Source organism: Stenella coeruleoalba (genome assembly GCF_951394435.1).
Source record: "Stenella coeruleoalba genome assembly, chromosome: 21".
Taxonomy (NCBI): Eukaryota; Metazoa; Chordata; class Mammalia; order Artiodactyla; family Delphinidae; genus Stenella; species Stenella coeruleoalba.
Window position 1 is genome coordinate 30453741 of NC_137167.1, and position 19215 is coordinate 30472955.

At 40.5% G+C, this 19215-nt stretch overlaps 1 protein-coding gene across 2 annotated transcripts in view; it reads right to left on the minus strand.

Annotated features, from left to right (window-relative positions):
• The window catches only part of GPM6A (glycoprotein M6A), a 249101-nt gene that overhangs the window by 131460 nt on the left and 98426 nt on the right, over positions 1–19215 (minus strand). Inside the window, exon 1 of one of the 2 annotated variants that reach the window (XM_079908934.1) lies at positions 13435–16321. The exons of the other annotated variant lie outside the window; for it this stretch is intronic. The gene's annotated coding sequence lies outside the window, so the exon portion shown is untranslated. Of the gene's footprint in view, positions 1–13434; positions 16322–19215 lie in introns of those variants that run through there. 2 annotated transcript variants of the gene reach the window in all.

Here is a 19215-nt window from a genome sequence, read left to right on the forward strand (position 1 = left end):
AAGCTACCACTTGACACACACACAAATTCTACAGTATTGGAATCATTTAAAATTGCCAATATCTGGCCATTTTCAACCTATAAAAATGACAATTTCACTTTAACTTATACAGCCAGATATACCTCACCCGCTTAGAAAATGCATCAGAGAATATCCTTGACATTTATTATGCAGAAGTTGATGACAATCAACTCTATAGAAAGGGAAACCTTCATGTCACCGTACATACACTCTGAAAATTTATGAACCTTTGCTCCATCTCTATTAAAACTCAACTGCATCCACTCAAAGAAAAAAGGATTTTTAAAAAAGGCGCACCAAGGAAAATATAATAAATACACTCTCGGTCTTTGTTCTATCAGATGTCCATTCAGAGGTATTGATAATGGTTACATCACCAGATTTTTAACTACAACCAGCTCCCAATATTGCATTTATGGCTCACACCAGGAATCCCTTGACCCAGCTCGACAAGCGTGAAAACATGAAATAAATGACGATGAACAAAGGTCCAAGGGACAGCTCGCAACAATACCGCAATGCTCTCATCACTAACACTCAACTCTGCGTCTGGATACTTATATCTCAAAGATTTGCAAATAGTGGCAACATTCACGCCAGATATGAACGCAAGTGGGGAACAGACTAAAGGCGAAACAAAAAACGCCTTCCAAGACAGAAACATTCATTAGCCTTCCTGGCAAGTGTCTAAAGCAAACAAGGAAACTGCAAAATAATGACTTAGTTACAAATAACCCCTTTCTAGCACAGTACCTTTTTGTGTCTGTCCCTCTTCCATATTCTCTTCCATGGCTACCTTTCTTCAGTAGAATCTGGTACAAGGAATTAATCAAAAGCTCAATTAGATGGAGGAGAAGCGAGCGATTTTTTTTTTTTTTTTTTTTTTGGTCCCTGGGAAGCTCCCCCAGCAGTGGCTTGGGTAAGTCCTCGGAGCTTAGCTCAGGCTCCCTCGCGTTTCTTGTTTGCTTGGAGACAGGCTGTCAAGTGCAATTTCATTCAAATTACTCTTCCGTGAAGATTATTAATTTTTCTTCTCAATGCTGTCCATTGTGCACCACTGTAAGCAGGTATTCAAGCAAAGAGCCTGAGAATTTTGGGGGGAAATTTGGTCTGAATCCCAGTGGCAGAGGCTCTAGGACGTGAAAGGCTTGCTTTGCATTTCAAATGGGGAAAAGAAATTGAGGTTTGTATTGAAATCTGGGCTTTAAATTGGAAACAGGCTGAGCTGGGAACAGATGGAGGGGTGTTCTCCTAACAGGAAGCAGACCACCAACCCGTAATTCCCCCTCCCTGCCACCAGAGTGGGAAAGCCCAGACTCCCGGCGGTTCTTTATGCTGCGGTCTTACTGCTCACCCAGTCAGATACCTTTCAAAACTGCGTTCCCCTGTTCTCTCCTCCCCACGTATCTGGCTAATTTGATTTAAAAGTGCCAAGAAAGGATGCAATTATACCATCTCAGGGTCTATCTGTAAAAGATGATCATTGAGAGAGGACTTGTAAGCTCACACCTCTCAGGTTTAAAAAGATAGAGAAGGATGGTTTTCAAAAGGATGAGTATAAACCTTTAAGCCTGAAAGATATGTTTTAAGTCATTAGTTCACTTCAGCGCCACGACACTCTTGAAAGAAAGGGAGAGAAACACTGCAATTTCTGTAAAAAGAATCTCTGGATGTCTTTGTGATATACTGTTGTGATTTTCGGCCATGAAAACTGATTTTAAATGGGAATGTCTTGAAAGAGAATTGTTTCAAGGGTCATTCTTGGGGAAGCAGAAAGAACAAATGCTAGATGAGGAACGACAGGATAAGCGATTTATAATGGGATTCTGCAGTCTGATTTGGAATGCAAATCACAACGTTGCAGTATGGCAACAAATTAGCATTTGCACTTCAGCCTACTGAGTGACAGGGCGCGATCCAAGGGTCTCCATGCTTCACAAAAGGTACGGGAAGAAAAATAAACAGTATCCCTTCCCAGGGGGGCATAAACCTTGCCTAGAGTATAAAGAAAGGAAGAATCCCTGTCTCCGTCTCCATCTCTAAAGAAGCAAGCACACAGAGAAACACACATGTGTGCACACACACAGAACTGTAATTCCTTACCTTTAATAAAAAAGACTTCGCCTCCTCCTCACCCACAGTATACGTTTCTTGCATCAGAGCATATACTTCACATACGTTTTTTAAAGTGGGTCAGCAGCAAATTCCATATCACCCTCAAAACCATCACAAAAGCAACTATTGGGGAGAAAGGCAATTCTTGTACAACAGTCCTCTGTATTTCCCAAGATTTCTCCTAAAAGAATGCCTAGCCTTCTCACATCTACGATTGTTTGCTATTTATTTTCTCTCCTCAAAAGAATTTAACCCAAAGGTAAATATAATAATCAAATAAATCAAACGCCTATCTCCTCTGAATATATTTCAATCTGTATTCAAGGGTTCATGAGAGAGCTGCTTGCTCCGGGCATGGATTGAAATAAGGAAACCAAGGGGGAAATCAGAGAGTCAAATCATAGCAGCATCTCTGCTGCCACTTCTCCCCAGGCTGACATCACCTGGGATCCAGTCAACACAGAATGCAGCATTACTTCTCAGTGATATTCTCTATTCATTTAATACCACAGGAATCATCAGTGAAACAAGTCATTAATAGTTCATAGCAGTAGAAAGAATAAGGCCATTTGAAGCCTTTAGAGCACTTTACAATCTACAAGACACAGGCACATGCATTAACCCCTTCGCAAAACAAAGAGGGAAAGTGTGATTTTTTCCCCCCATTTTATGTTGGAAAAAACTGAGACTCAGGGAGACCCTGGACTGGGCCAGTAAACCACCAAGTAAGTCTAAGATTCCACGTCAGCGGTTCCTGGACTGATGCTCTGAACCTGAGGCTGCTTCTCCCGCCTGCATTATCCCATTAGGAGTGTCCCCAGCACCCGCACAAATCAGACGCAGTCCACAGCCTCCTGCTACACCATGTGAACCATGGGAACGAGTGAAAGGAAGACGAAAAGGAAATGGTAAAACATATTCATTGGGCAAAAGATGAGTGGAAAAGTCACGATAACTTCTTTTTTTTCTGGAAACTTTCCAGCAGAGCAACAACTTCCTATAATGATTATTATTCTTTTTTGTCTCAATAGACGTTTTCACGCACACATTTTTAAAGAAGACAATAGCAACTTATACCGATTTTTCAAACATGCAAAGAACCACCTAAAATCCAGGCTGAAGAGACTCTTAACGAGGAGAAACAAGCATGCATACAGCTTCCTTACGGCAATCACCTCTCAGTAAGTGGAGATTATTTTTTTTCTTGTGGTAAAATAGAACATAAAATGTACCGTCTGAACCAGGTTTAAGTGGACAGTTCTGTGGCATTAAGTACATGCAACCATTGTACAACCATGATCAACTTCCACCTCCAGAACTTCTTCACCTCCCCAAAGAGCAACTCTGACCCATTAAACGCCAGTTCCTTACGTCCTTCTCTCCCACTGGAGGGCAGCTGAGTTCCTGGGGCTGATTGTTGTGTTTAGAATGGTTTTTTAAAGTCTTGATCTCATTTAAATTAAAAATATTTTGAACTACCAAGTAATTCAAAACTAGTTCAAAAAGAAAAATGGTTGCTATCACTGCAGATTAACTTTATGAATTCGTAAATATGCTTACATGAACCCTAAGAACTGGCAATGCTCTATTTTCTAGATTGTTTTCAAGACCTTCAAGTTGAGGTGACGAGATGCCTCATCTAACATTCTTTCCATCGCATCACGTTATGTTTGCCACACTCTGTTTTCAGTCATCGATTTAAAACGTATGATGGTCCATCAGTAGGAGTTTAAAAATATACTAAATGTTAAGTATGATTTTTCCCTTTTAAATACCACCTAAGAAATATTTGTGAAATATATGACAATTTTCTTGTGTAAACCAGAAGACACATTGCTCACTAAACTTAAACCCGCTGTGAGAAGATGTCTGCAAATAATACATAAGAGGTTAACATTCAAAATATATAAAAACTCATACAACTGAACAACAACAAAAACCCAGTTAAAAAAAAAGGGCAGAGGAGCTGAATACACATTTCTCCAAAGAAGACACACAGATGGCCAACAGGCACATGACAAGATGCTCAACATCACTAACCATCAGGCAAATGCAAACCAAAACCACAATGAGCTGTCACCTCACACCTGTCAGACTGGCTATTATCAAAAAGGCAAGAGGGCTTCCCTGGTGGCGCAGTGGTTGAGAGTCCGCCTGCCGATGCAGGGGACGTGGGTTCGTGCCCCGGTCCGGGAAGATCCCACATGCCGCGGAGCGGCTGCGCCCATGAGCGATGGCCGCTGAGCCTGCGCATCTGGAGCATCTCAACACTGTGACAAGTGATACCCACTAAGGACAAAATACCCAGGCTGCTACATGAGCCCACAGCAAGGATGCCTACCCACTCTTTAGTTTTGATGGTTGGGAAAGTTTTCCTGTTTTCTGAGAGGGTGAGGTTGATCTGACCTGATACCCAAAGTAAGTGATATTCTCTAGGAAGAAGGGAGCGGATAGAATAGCGGAGAAGGGAAAGGTTTTCAAGACGGTCGACACTGAATACTCAAAAGCTCATATTCTTCGGACAACGTGTAAGAGACCAACACCTAGCCACGTGGAGGGGACCCTCTTTTACTGTTTCTGAGGCAAGGTGTCCAGGAGCCCTGGGCTGGAAAATCCAGTTCTGAGTCAGGGCCCTCAGTTTCCTTGGAGTAACTGGAGAGGCAGGGAGACACTCCAGAGACATGTCCTGTGCCTTAAGGTTGGAGTCTTAACAAGGAAAAGATGAGAAACCTGTTATATTTTCATCAAGAAATCATCTCCAGGAATTTCAGGCTCTTTCACACAAAGACTCGTCTTCTGCAATCTAGCAGTACTGTGTTTTCAGAGTCAGCCAAGCCACCTGTCATGTCAGTTTCGTGGCCCGTATACAACCAGTCGATGGTTTGCCCGTGTTCTTAGGATAACGTTCAACCTCCTGAGATTGGCTGGAAAGATGGGGCAGACATGGCAGGAACCTCCCCTCCTATCCTTCACTCACTCACCCCTTCTCATTTCTCAAAACTGTCCACTTTTAAATGTTGTTCCTTCTGCCTGAAACACTTTTCCCTCCATCCTTAGATAGCTGGATCTACTCATTTATCAGACCTCAGCATAAATGAATGTCCCCTGGCAAATCTTCCCTGACCCACAGAATAAGCATCCTTTAGTACTGATGACACATGTCATTACAGTTATTCTCTGGTGTTTGCATTTTCCATTATTGTCCCCACTGACCTGCAGCCGCCAAGCCCCGGGAGGTCAGGTGCCCTCTGTCTCCACCTCCCACAAGACAAGCACATAGTAAGCTTTCCATAGATAATTACTGAATGCATGCACGCGTGAATGAAATAATAGTGACGAATAACAAAAAAATCCAGTGGCTTAAAATATACTTTATCATAAGTTTAGCAACTTCCACAAAATACTTTGGAGTGTGAACATCATTTACAATAGTTCCAGGAGACACATGTCATATTCATATATAACAAATGCCATGACTGAGGAGTTGATGACAGAATGATACAGAGATATTTCGAAAAGCAAATTGTAAAACAAAAAGGCAGGTGGAAAATCATTCACTGTGTGCCATGCCTCCTAAGGGAGGCCTTTATTGCCATAAGCACTGATTATGGTAAGGACAGACAGAAATATTCAAGAGAACACCCTTTAGACCAAATTTGCCCTTTCAAAATAGGAAGAATCAATTGTAAGGATTTATTGTAAATCAAAGCTGAGGCTTTCAAACCTTAAGCGACTTTCTCCGGGTGACACAACTGGTAAATGAAGGAATTGGGATCTGAATGTTCGTCTTCCTAATTCTAAACTCACCCCCCATAAGAAGGTAAGTCATTCAGTCCTTAATTAACACAGTCATAAGGCACGTTATGCTAACATTTCTTCATTTTTGAGTAAAGTCTTGGTGTTACATTAATGACAACAGACATAAGTTATACCTTAGCTGACAGATGATTTGTTTTGCTCCATTCATTTGAATCAAAGGTCAACACTTTGGAAATCTCAAGTAAGCCCAACCTTACACATCACACTGGATATTGCAAATGACAAGCCGGTAAAAGTAAATAAAGAACAGAATGAGAGTGACAGAGACAGAGAGAGAGAGAACAAGAAAGAGAGGGAGGTAAACATGATGCTTGTAAAGCTTGTCCGGAGTTCTGAGTTTTGATTTTAAATCGGGCTTTGAATGTTCCTGCAGACACAGATGACAGGAAAAATCCTTTGAAAGAGCTGATTACACAAGATGGTGCAAAAAGCAATGATGAGGAAAAATCAGATTCAAGCCTTCTCAGCTTTATAATGAGCATTCTGGTCTTTTTGGTTATACATTAGATTGCAAGTCCTTTCACGGCAGAAAAATATATACTGGAGTCTACTCTTACATTTCCAGAGATCATCTCGGGTAACCTAAACATTCTCTTATCCTGAAAGGAAACTGGTCACAGACTGACAACTTGTCTGCAAAATGCCTTCTACCAACACATTTGAACTCATGTCTCATGCAGGGCACCACGGGCTTCTCCCAATGGGCAGATCAAAACGAAAGTCACTTCCTTTCCTACCTCTATGAGGGGTGTGTGACTTTATGCACCGTTCCTTCCTGGGGAGTTGGATATCTGAAGATATTTGGGTGGGTTACTAATCTTCAGCAAGAGGCCTTTGATTGTGATCTACTCTCCATGAATTAAGGAGAAGACAGATATGCCCAAGTCCTTCATGTACCAGAAACAGCCAGAAAACATTCTCCCAAGAAAGTTTTATCGGCAATGACGCAGGGTCCATTTGGATGAGACCGTGGCTCCAGGAAGGTGGACACACTCAAGCCTTCAAACAACACAAGAAATTTCCGTCCTAACAGTCCCTCTGCTCCCTGTACACAGTGTTAGGTTCCATGAACCCTGGAGAATATCCCTTGGTTTCAGTCACACAAGCCATCCATTTGCAACTGTTCTTTAGGTCTCCTGCGGGATGCTCAGGTCACCCACAGCACCCCACTGCAGTTGTCCGAGATAAATGCAAAGCTGTTTTTAGGCTCTGACATTGCAAATATTAAGGGAAACCTGATTTATTTGCTCCCTCCATCGCACTGCCTGAATTTCAATATCATTTGTCTACAACACGTATTTGCCAAGTATCACACATCTTTTTCATTTTTAACATCTCAATACAGATGCTATTTCAATATATATTTCCTCTGCCTGTCACTGAGAGCAGAAACCATAAGTTGCACTTGTCTTCTTTCTAACCTTTCATGCAGTGAGACTGAGGATAGAGCTACTTTGAAGTGACAGGCTTCCCAGGCCCAGATTTAACTCTTCTTTTTTTTTTTTTTTTTTTCTTGCGCGGTACGCGGGCCTCTCACTGCTGTGGCCTCTCCCGTTGCGGAGCACAGGCTCCGGACGCGCAGGCTCAGCGGCCATGGCTCACGTGCCCAGCCGCTCCGCGGCATGTGGGATCTTCCCGGACCGGGGCACGAACCCGTGTCCCCTGCATCGGCAGGCGGACTCTCAACCACTGCGCCCCCAGGGAAGCCCTTCATCAACTATATATTGAGTGCTTATCTTCCTCCAGATACAAATCTAACTTCTAGGGCAAGTTCAGTGGAAACATATAGTAGGTCCCTGTTCTCTTGGCATTTACACTCTAGAAGAAGAAAGTAAGAGGCTAAATAAACAAGCACATAAAGAAAGGCAGTATCAGGTTCTGATATGTGCAATGATGAAAATAAATCAGGGAAACACACTAAAGAGTGCTCAAAAGGGTCCTGTAGCTTGTGCTGCCAATATATGAGGTTCTTAAACATTATCCACAGCCATAATAATAAGTGCATATCCAAAAATCTCTAGTAGAATTTTATTATTTATTAGCTAGGAAGGAAAACAATGAAAGAGAGGCTTGAGCAATCAGCAGTGCTCATAAATGTTATGTTTTCTGTCCCAATTGGATCTTTTGTCATTGTTTGGACGTGGTGCAACATTTTTTTTTAAGTGGAACATTTTCAAGTCAGGTTGAAATCAAGGCTGTCGTTTAAAAGAAAAAGTGGCTTGTATTCAATCTCAAACACCATTTGTCATCCATCTGTATCCTGAGGCTTAGAACACCCTAAAACATTACCTAATGCTTGAATCCATTCTGTGTGTGCGCGTGTGTCCTGCATCAGGATCAGTGTTGAGACACAAGTCTGTGACACCCGGGCTATCATAATTTTCACTATAAAGCTCTGCTCTTTAAATAGAACAACCAGGTGGCCATTCAGCATTTCTGAGTTGTTAATAGAGTAGTTTTCAACATGATGTTGACTTTTGATTACATTCACCGAAAGGAGGTAGATGTTGACATATATAAAACAGAAACAGTGCACAAAACTTGGTCCTAGAAGCAAGTGGTAAGAAGCAGCTTCTCTGGACGGTCGAGAGAGAAGGGAATGCAAAAATGTCCGATCTGTGCAGTGAAATCTAAAACACCTTTTGTTAGTCAACGAGTTTCTCGGGTCTCAAAAAATAGAGCTTACTGAGATTCTCATTAATGAACTCATAACCCCCAGGTCCAAATATGTCAAATCAGGCAATACAATCAAATGAGGAGCTTTGGTGAAAAAACGAGTTCTATGGGTGATTTACTTGGTCAACAGGCATCCTGTCAGGTAGTACTCTGCTGTGTGCTAACTGTACCACTATCCACTATATGATTTTAGGCTAGGATGGTCTCTCTCCATTTCCTCAAATACGAAATGAAGGTACTAATACTTGCCCTGCTGTCTTCGCAAGGCGACTGCACCAGGTGCCAGATACCGTGCTAAGTGTTTTATATACATCATCTCATTCTACCCCTCCAACATCTTCACGAGACAGGCATCGTTAATTAAAGCCATTTAGCAGGTGAGGGAAAGAAGGCTCCAGATGAAAGCAGATGAAACACTTCTTCCAGAAATATAAAATGCTGTACAAAATAGTGTGATTATAACCATTGTTAAAAATACATATAATTATAACCATGGCTATAATTAAATGGGAAGAAGGAAATCATGCTGAATGAAAAATATTAACGCTAGAGTATCCTGGAAATTGCAAGTTGACAGCAGCACAGCCGTCCACCTGATACAATTCAGAAAAACAGTGCAAAACATTTAGGGCTTATTATATGCCAGTCCCAGTTCTTGGCACTTTTGTCCATACTTTTACTCAAGAATCTTGAAAATAACTCCCTGAGGCACACACTATTGTTACCCCCATTATACAGATGTGGAAACAGAGGAAGAGAAAGAACTTGCTCCGGGGAACAGCTTGTGAATGGCAGAGCTGGGATGAGAGACCAGACAGTCTGGTTCCTAAGCCTGTGCTCCTACTTGTAGGACTAAACCACTCCTGTGAAGTGGGCTCTGAGGGATGCAAACCAACTAGCTATTTATCCACAGCTTACGGAACACATGGCAGGATTATCTTTCCTCTCGTAGAAGCCTTTTGGCCATTCTCTGGGCTCAGTGAGGTCAGCACCGTGCCCTGGAAGGGGCTCAGCTTAGCAATCGGTCTCCAAGGGCAGCTCTGCCAACTCTATACATCCTCTGTGACCTCTTTACGGGTCTGTTTCTCATTTGTAAGCGAAGAAAAAGAAAGCCTCTTCATTAGGGATTTTGCAGGATCAAGTGCATTCGGTACAAATCTTGGCACAGGGCACGGCTGGCTGGCACTCAGTGCGTATGAGACCCCTCCCTCTGACCTCTCAAATGTGACATCACTTCAGATAATTTACTTTCCCATAAACTGCTCAGAAAAGATGAGAGAAAGGCTTCAGGTCATGAAGTGTTAGGCTTGAAATGAACTATTACTGTCTTGAGTCATAAGGTAATCCACTTTGTAAAAACAATGTTATCCTGAGTATCTATAAATAGAATTGTTTTTTCTTCCTAAAACAGTGCGTATTGATTTTCTCAGGGGTCAGTAGATTCCCTCTGATACACTGGGGGACTGGTCCAGCTTAGCAAACCCTGGGTCAATTCCATACCTGCCCAAGCCATAGGTCTGCCTAAACAAACTGACCACAAAGCAGAATTGTCCTGTAACTGTTATCCGGTTGGGTAGGAAGCATGATACCTACAGCCTGCTCATAAGCCGCTATGATAGAACTGAGAGCATGTGACTTTTCATACTATAAACTGTCCAAGGCTTAGTAAAAGGTGTAATGTTGACATAACCGCATTTTAAAACTTTAAGAGTTCCTGAAGTAGAAAAAATTAGGCAGGTGACCACCTCACCATGTGGTCTCAAGACAACAGTTGTTCTTTGCAAAGTGGTTCTACTGTTTACAGACCAAATAGAATCCCTAACAATGGTCATGACAATAATAATAAGAGCTAATGCTAGATGAGCCTTTTTGACGTGCCAGGCACTGTTCTAAGAACATGACACGTATTTCCCCATTTAATCTTCTCAGCAACTCTATGGGGTAGGTACTGTTATTATTCCCATTTTGCAGAGAGCAAAACTGAAGCATAGACTGGCAGAGTTGAGACTCAAAGCAGACAGTCTGCCTGCAGAGGCCACAGACTTCCATCTATTTTAAGAAAATAAGGGAGCACATAAAACAGAGGGTTCTTATTCTGCTTGTGAGGGACGCATGCCACCGCTCTGTGTTCATTTATTTTCCTTATTTTATCTGTTCAGCTTCATATGCAGACTCCATTATTCTGATTTATTTCTCCACTGATGCACTGACTTACATTTCCTGACTTATTTTTGTCTGTAGTCCCATACAGGTCCTTGGCTAACTGGGCTAAGAAAAAAATAAGTGGACTGAACAACTTTATATTTAATTTGGCGATTTTTACTCAATCCCTGAACTTAAATAAATCCAAATCCTGATCACACTTGATTCACTTATCTCATTTATTTATTTTTAAAAAACTTATACAAAAATTCCTTTTAATTGGAAGTAACATAGAATCTATTTCTTCTTGCGCTTTTATTGTCAACTAGTAATTAAAGCTAGAGTTTTATCAAAACAGTAGTTGAGAGAAATGCCCTTTATTTAATTACTGTGAATCCCTGTAGAGCTACAATCTGGATAAATTAAACCCATTAGATGGAAACAAAATGATATTTGAATCTAACAGATTACATACTTAAATCTGAAGACAACAAGAAAGGACAAGAAAAAATTATTAGTCACCCGAAGGTGCTTTTGAGAGGCTGCTCTATTTATTATAATAACATTACCTCCTTTGGCACACTTTTTTAAACAAAAGCTTAAAGCACTTGGCTTACATTCCCAGAGTCTCAATTACTTTATGACTTGACTGTAGAGAGTAATTTATTTTGAACAGACCAGTGCCCCAGGGAATCAAATACAAATTCCTCAACATGAAATGGGAAATATTCCACTGATGGGCTCTATGTCAGGAACATAACATCTTCTTTCTCTGTTTTGCAAAGCAAATCCACGCTTTAATTAGATTAATTGACAGGCTTCTCCAACCCCTCTCCACCTCCTTGAAGGGCCCCTGCAATTTGATTTCCATTCACTTCATCCCCTACTATTGCTCTCAAAAGTCAGGAATGGAACTTGTGATTCTGACTTTAAGGGCCAGTTTACCATTTTCATTCTAGATGACTTCTCAACGCTGTAAGCGCCTCACTGATGCTGCGTTGTCTAGATCAGCACCCTGTTCATCTTTCCTCTGACTGCCAATTCCCTGTCTCCTTGTCTTGTTTGTTTCTTAAAATGCTGGCTCTCTAATCGCTTAGAGAATCCAGCAATTCATTTAATAACCAGCAAACAAACAAAAACACTATTATTCTTAGGCCGACTGACTCTAAAAATATTTTCAATCTTGACCTCTCCCAAGTAGTTGAGATATAAGCCTTCACCTCAACTAAATATGTTAATAAATTACAACTAATAAGTTAATAAATTACTAGGTAAGATAGTTTTCCCTTTTATAAATTAATAGACAGTAAAAGGGGAAGCTAAATATTTTTTTCTTTATAAATACAAGGAGTATAAAACAAAATAGTGTAGTAGATAAAGTAATGGACATCTAAGAAATATCCCGGCTGTTCCAAGGATTTTGTTTCAGGACAATATATTATTATGTTATATTATAACTAGTTAATACTAATATTAATATATTATTTCAATTCAAAATTACTAGCGTAGTTCTTATTATGCATCAGAAATTGTGCAAGGTACCAACAACACGGAAATTAATTAAGCCTATCTGCCCACCAAGAACTTAACATCTGCTTAGGGTCTGGCAGAAGGAACCAACAGCAGCTGAAGCAAAAGGAAGGATTAACTTGTGTATTATTTTATTTTTTTAGAAAATTTTAACATAGATGACAGAAATTAGATGATTTTATACCTTGATCTCTATTTTCCCATTTCCAAAAACCATACAAACTTTTTGAATTTATTAAAGTATAAATAGTACATTTATCTGGTATATTATTCAAGGCTCTTTGGGTGCAAGAGATAGAAAGCAAACTCCTACAACCTTAAACCAAAGGACAGTTTCACGTGTACATCCACAAAGTGGGCCTGTCATGACAGAGGAGTGTCTGGTCACAAGAACACCTGCCTACACCCAAAAAGATGAGAAAGGGTTTCCAGCCTCTACTACTTCTGTCATGTGACACCACCATCTCTGTTCCAGGCTTTCCCCGCCAAGCAGGGAATATAGTTAACACCACCTAGCCTCAATGTTCAATGTTCACCTCAAAGCAACAACAGAAGGGTCATTCCTCACTCCATCTGGCGGAAAATTTACTGGGAGAACCATTTCCACCAAAACATGAAAAGGTTCTGTTCCCAGGAGATAAGAGGAGCCGGGCAGGCGATGGGAAATGTCTTCTCTGGATAGGCTTTTGAAAAAAAGGCAAAAACATCATCAGCGAGAAATTCTGGTTAAAACTATTAAAAGACACCTAGCGAGGAAAGTAAAGAAAGGAGACAAAATGTTTAAGCATGTGAGCCAGTGAAAAGGGCAGAGAGTCGAGAGTTGGTAGGAAAAATGATCGAAAGTGAAACAAAACAGCATGTCAGGCAGGTTTAGAGAGGACCCTTCCTCCCAGCCCCCTACTCCCAACCACAGCAGAATCACTCCATAACATAGGAAAACTGGTAGACCCTTGGAGAAAGGCATTAAAATTGATAATGAGTTAAATTCTTTCAATCCGTAGTAACAAAATACCTGGTGCAAGGCATTCTCCTGGGAACTGCAAATATTAAAGAAAGAAAAAAGTTGACTAAGAAACAGATGCCAACCTCAAAAACCTGATCTGGAGGAAGCTAACATACATGGTACATTACCTCATATGGTTATTAAGCACCGCTAGACTGGTATCAACAAGAAACCACTGGAGACGGAAGAGAGGGTGGAGTAGATCAGCTCATCTGGGATAAGATCAAGGAAGAGGCAACACCTACAGTGGACTTAGGAATCTCTACCAAGGCACGAGGTTGCACGGAGATTCTCAGTGTGATAGAGGAAACGAAACGGTAAATCTAGCACTGAAGTTAAAAGGCCAGAGTATACACAAGCCTAGCGTAACTCTCCAACCCGGAAGTCAAAACTGGACGCGTGCCTGATCAGCGTCCTTCTTTCTTCTACTCACAGCCAAGGGCTTATCTTTGCTCTCCTGGCGTGTGGGCTCCTTTGGGCTTTCTGAAGATGTGCAGTGTCGAAGAGAAATGCAGAGACTCAATATAATGCTGGTCTGTTTCACCTGGCTTACTGTGAAGTCTCTTTACCACATCCCTAATCCAGCTTATAAAGCAGTCTTCAGTCCCTCAGGTTTATGTCTTCCTAGCCAACTGGTATCTTGAGGGGCATCAGGCAAGGTATGAACATGCAAACGGATAAATACCTTTAGTCAGGTCTAATTCCGCTTCGCATTGTGCCCAGTAGAGAAATTAAGGTATATTATTTTCCCATTTGACAGATAAGGAAAGTAAGGGGCGGAGAATTGAAGGAGCAAGCTCCGAAGGTAGAATGGGTCACAGCAGAAACCAGGAATCAGCCTGACGCTCTGAACTTGTCTCCCTAACCGCCAGCCTCAGATGACTTGGCGTGGCGCCTCAAATCACCAATACCCAGTACATAAAACCAACAAACAGTTGCCAGGCCTGAGTGAGTGGAGAACAGAGAGAAAAATCTGTCTTATTAAGCCCTTACTTGGGCCAGTAAGATTTAGGTCACCGTTTCTTGAATGATAAGTGGAGAAACTGGGCTAGAAGCCTCCCAGGTCCTTCAGGGAAATGCTGCAGGGCCAAGTCTCCGAGGCAGCGTGCTTGAAGAAAGCCAGTGTCCTGGGCTCCCTGTAGCCAGGGTGTGAGGTAAATGAGGGACTGACACCACAGCAACTTCAAAGGCCAGCGGACACTTGGAGCCACCCGGGTGGCTTCTGACGACCCAACCGAGAGAGATGCGTTAAGATTTACTCAAATATTTGTCAGGCCTTTCATCTGAAAGTGATGGTTTGGTGTTCCCAAGGCAAAGTGCAATCTCCTATATAGAATGTTCCCCTCACACCTCCCTCTGGCTCCCAGCCCGGCCTGGGGGAGGGGCAAGTACACACATCAGCAAAAGGACAAAAGGCTCCCCCCTCCCACAGAATTGTTCAGCTACTTTTTTGAGTTTTTTCTGTTCTTGGCCTGTTTGTTTGCTCCGGTGGTTACGAAATCTTTAAAAAGTGAGAAATGGGGCCGAATTCTCAGTCCTTCCTACTCAAGGATGCAGTCAGCTGGCGTGTTCACAGTGGAGGGTTGCATCTCTGACCTTCATAGACTGTTTTCCCTTCCTGACTTCCTTTTGTACTGAATGTGTGTTGTAAGCTCACGATGCTGGAGTATGTACACAGGGGCCCCATCACACTTCTAATCCTGAATGGAATGGATTACACTATCACATTCTCTCATCCGTGCACTTTTTCCTTAACAGGAGTTAAAAAAAAAAAAGAAGAAGAAAAACCAACCCTGTTTATAAGTTGACACTGACGAGAGCTGAGAGTGTCTGAATCACGAAGACAATAATTATAATAAATATCAGAATTATGATGACCATCACTACATAATAAGAAAAGGCACAGCCCTTCTTCATTCTATTGAAGCTCTCACGACTCCTCTGCCTCATGTATCACCCTCACCCACGCAAAGAGCGAGAAGAATAAAGAAGCATGAAGGTCATTTGGGTGATTACTTGTCAATTTAATTCTTTTGGTACCTGAATCCCCCAGACTGGATCAGAAGCCCCATGACTGCGCCACACAGCACCTGCTCTCTCCTCTGTTCTAGCACTTTCTATACCATGCTGTTCTTCCTTTCCTTTATTTGTCTCTCCTGGTCGGCCTGCCCTCACCATGGGATCCCACCATGTGTTCATGTGTTGGCATTGAGAAGAGGGTACTGTAAACTAGATCTTCTTTTCCTGGGTGCTTGTTGCAAACTGCCAATTCCTGGGAGCTTAGGAAAACCCACTAGGACTACATCTCCCAGGTCCTTTTATCCTGGAAAACCACTGCTATCATGTTTCTCCTTAGGAACATGTGAATACATCAATAACATGAAAATATGGTTGACTAGAACACATTTAAGTGATGAGGAAACATAAATTTATCACATGATGGAAAAAGAGAAAGAAACTGAGGAAGAGAGAGTTGAAATAACTTGCCGAGACCACACAGCTGGTTAGGAGGAGAATCAAAATTCAGCCCCAGCAAATCTCTCTGTAGTAATGAATCTTCACTGTTAAGCGGCTGCTGAGTCATGAAGGAAAATGGAGGCCCAGGTTAGGAACTTGGACCAATAACATGAGTCGTGACAGGATTCTGTTCACTTTTCAATTTTTTTTCCCATGTAAACTGTACTTAAACAACTGACAATAATGTGAGATGTTCATTTTGAAAGCTTGACATTGGAGCTGGATCCTGCTTTTTCGTTTGCCATGTGTATATGTAATGTACACTCCTGAAAAATCTACACTCCCTTACTCCTAGGTTTTTAAGAAATCTTATTGGAGAAAACATTGAAAGTTGGTCGATGGGTGTTTTTATTTAAAGGATAAAGATGCTTGTCTAAAACCAACTTAAAATGATCTGGAATCTATAAAAAGCAAAGCACTGCAGATAAACCTACTTGAAAATCTTATTTCCATGACAACAGAAACAGCATTAAAGGGCCAGCACACCTCTGCACTGCTTCCTTGCCGACGCATTCAATCATCTGACATATTTTCGAGAAGAGTAAGAATCTTTCACATACATGCTAAAATATGTGTATGAACATATAAAAAAATGCTATCCCTTTTTAAAAACAGAGATAAAAAGCTGACGTTCTTAATAGTTATATACAAGATCAGCAGGTTCTCTGATTCTAGAAAATGTGGAAATAAAAGGCAAGATATAAACTAACATTGCATACAAAATGAGTTTTGTAGTTTCCATATTTGTCATTCCATTTATCATTTTAAAAAAATCCAGTTAATCTATTTTGTTTTAAGATAACATAGAGAGTGCTTGCTCATGAATACACAAGTAGCTAAAATAAATTTTTATTCAGAAGAAAATACTATATTATAATATAAGACATACATGGTCATTTCTACTCAGTTCTTCTGAAAATTAGAGATTCGTTCTTTTTGGTTTTGCATATATAAAAATTTGAGAAAATCCTGGAAAAATAGCTTTGTTTCTCTAAAGTAATAACAATATTTTGTACAGAATTCCTTTTTAAGATGTTTCCAAGGTTAAAAATATTCTCCAAAGGCAAATTTAGCATTAAATTATGTAAGACAGGTTTGACTGTGCAATGTAAAATTATATATATGAGATTATAGATTTTAAAGGCATTATGTGATTAAATTTGGTCTTCACAGAAACTCTCAATGTGAAGTAGAAAGGGCAGATACTGTTATCAACTTTTTTTCCATCGGTGAAGTATATGACACCCACAAGCATTACATGCTAAGTGGCCATAAGAAGACTAAACATAGTTCTTCATATTTCTATGCTCAGCTTTTTTCTTCTATGATGCTACATCTCCCACTTAACTTAAAAGATTAAGAACTATCGGGCTTCCCTGGTGGCTCAGTGGTTGAGAATCCGCCTGCCAATGCAGGGTACACAGGTTTGTGCCCCAGTCCGGGAAGATCCCACATGCCACGCAGTGGCTGGGCCCGTGAGCCATGGCCGCTGAGCCTGCGCGTGCAGAGCCTGTGCTCTGCACCGGGAGAGGCCACAACAGTGAGAGGCCCACATACCCCAAAAAAAAAAAAAAAGATTAAGAACTATCATCATAGTTCATTTTAATTATACTTTAGTAAGAATGTCAGTTAATAGTTTTATGCAAAAAAGAAAAAGAGGACATTTTTAATTACCAATATTTGCTAACTTAATTATAATAAGAATGATAATTAGCAACAATTGATGCAAAATTTGTCTTTGATTTGAGGCTTATCAAAATTATTAGCTATGTGCCTATTCTTTATACCATCTGCAGATATAGATCAATGATAGATAGATAGATCTCAATCTTCAAATAGGAAACTTTCCATCTCTAACTCTACAAAGTTAACAGGTCCATCTCTCTACACCCAGGAATTCTAGGAAAATTATTTTTGTGCCAAAAATTAAATGCAGAATTTCCAAGATGAAAGCCATGTAACAAAATACAGGGCATAAAAATTACTTCACCTAAAAGCAGAGACGAATTAACAAACACCACCTTTAGTTTCTCCACATGTCTTTTCTTTGCACATACTTTCTTCCTGCCACAGAAAGTGCTGAAGCTGAATCTGGACCTGGACCCCTACTGAGAAGAGGTTCCCCCGGATGCCGCCTCCCTCCCCCTATCCGTGATCATTCAGATCATGAAATGGAAGTTAAAGAAGTCTTGTAGCACAAGAGCTAAATTATCTTAAATTAACTAAGGATTCATTAAATTCCACTTAATTTTCTTTTAAATACTTCTGTCTCATTTTCTTATCACTGTCAAGACTTTATAAGTGTCTTGGGCTCATGGTATTGAGTCTGTTTTTTATTATTTTATTTTTAATTGAATTTATTTTTTTAAATTTTTTGCTACAAATTGCTATTTCTTATGAAGATAGGTATAGGTGAAAATCATCTTACGCTCTTTCGTCTTTTCCAGATAGACTTGCTGAGAAAAGGCTCTTATTGTATAGTATTTGCATTTATTCTTGCTCTACATCAGCTTTAGTCAATCCTCTTCTTTTTGTAAAGTCAACTGACACCTTGCCAGTATCTTGAATGATTCCCTTATACTCAATAACAACACCAGAAAAGAAACAGATATTTGTGTGTGTCTGTGTGACAAAGTCAATTGAGAACATTTTCTTAGTTATGTGGAAAACATGAGTGTGTCCTCAAAAGGCTCTTACCTCCTCGTGGGTCTATGCAGAAGAGATATAGGATTATATTTTCAAGGGCTTCCCAGCAAAGAGTTTTTAATTACAATGAACACACACACATTCCTATTGTAGAGGAGAGGGTGGACCACATTATTCATTTCTAATGTAAACATGTGACTTACAGGAGTAACATGACATTCCCAAATTTACTTCACTGTTTTACCAACAGCAATGGAATCCAATGTTACATTATTTTAACTTCTTGAATAAATGATACCTTGATTAGTAACTTCTCGTTCACACTAAATGTCCACTTTAACAATATAAACATCTACGTGTGCATAGCTGCCCTTCTACATAGAACGCGTATTCACCACTGAGTGAGTGGAACTACATTTAATCCCCTCAAAACAAAGAACCTGAAACTAAATACCCACGTTCCAGTTCAGATTGCTCTTTCCTTCTCCCTCATCCAGTCTGGTGGTGATTCCTTTTTCTGAAATTTCTATAATAATCTAGACCTTTCTATTCCCCACAATTTCAACTTCTAGTAATCTTTATCTGGATCATTACAATAACATCCCAATTAATTTCTATGGTTCCAAAGCTCCCCTTTCTAATGTTAAGACAACCCTCATAGCAGGGATTTTTATCACATTATTCTTATTCTGAAACATTTTTGGCTTCTCTCCATCATTCAAATGATTGAATTCATGAAGCTGGCT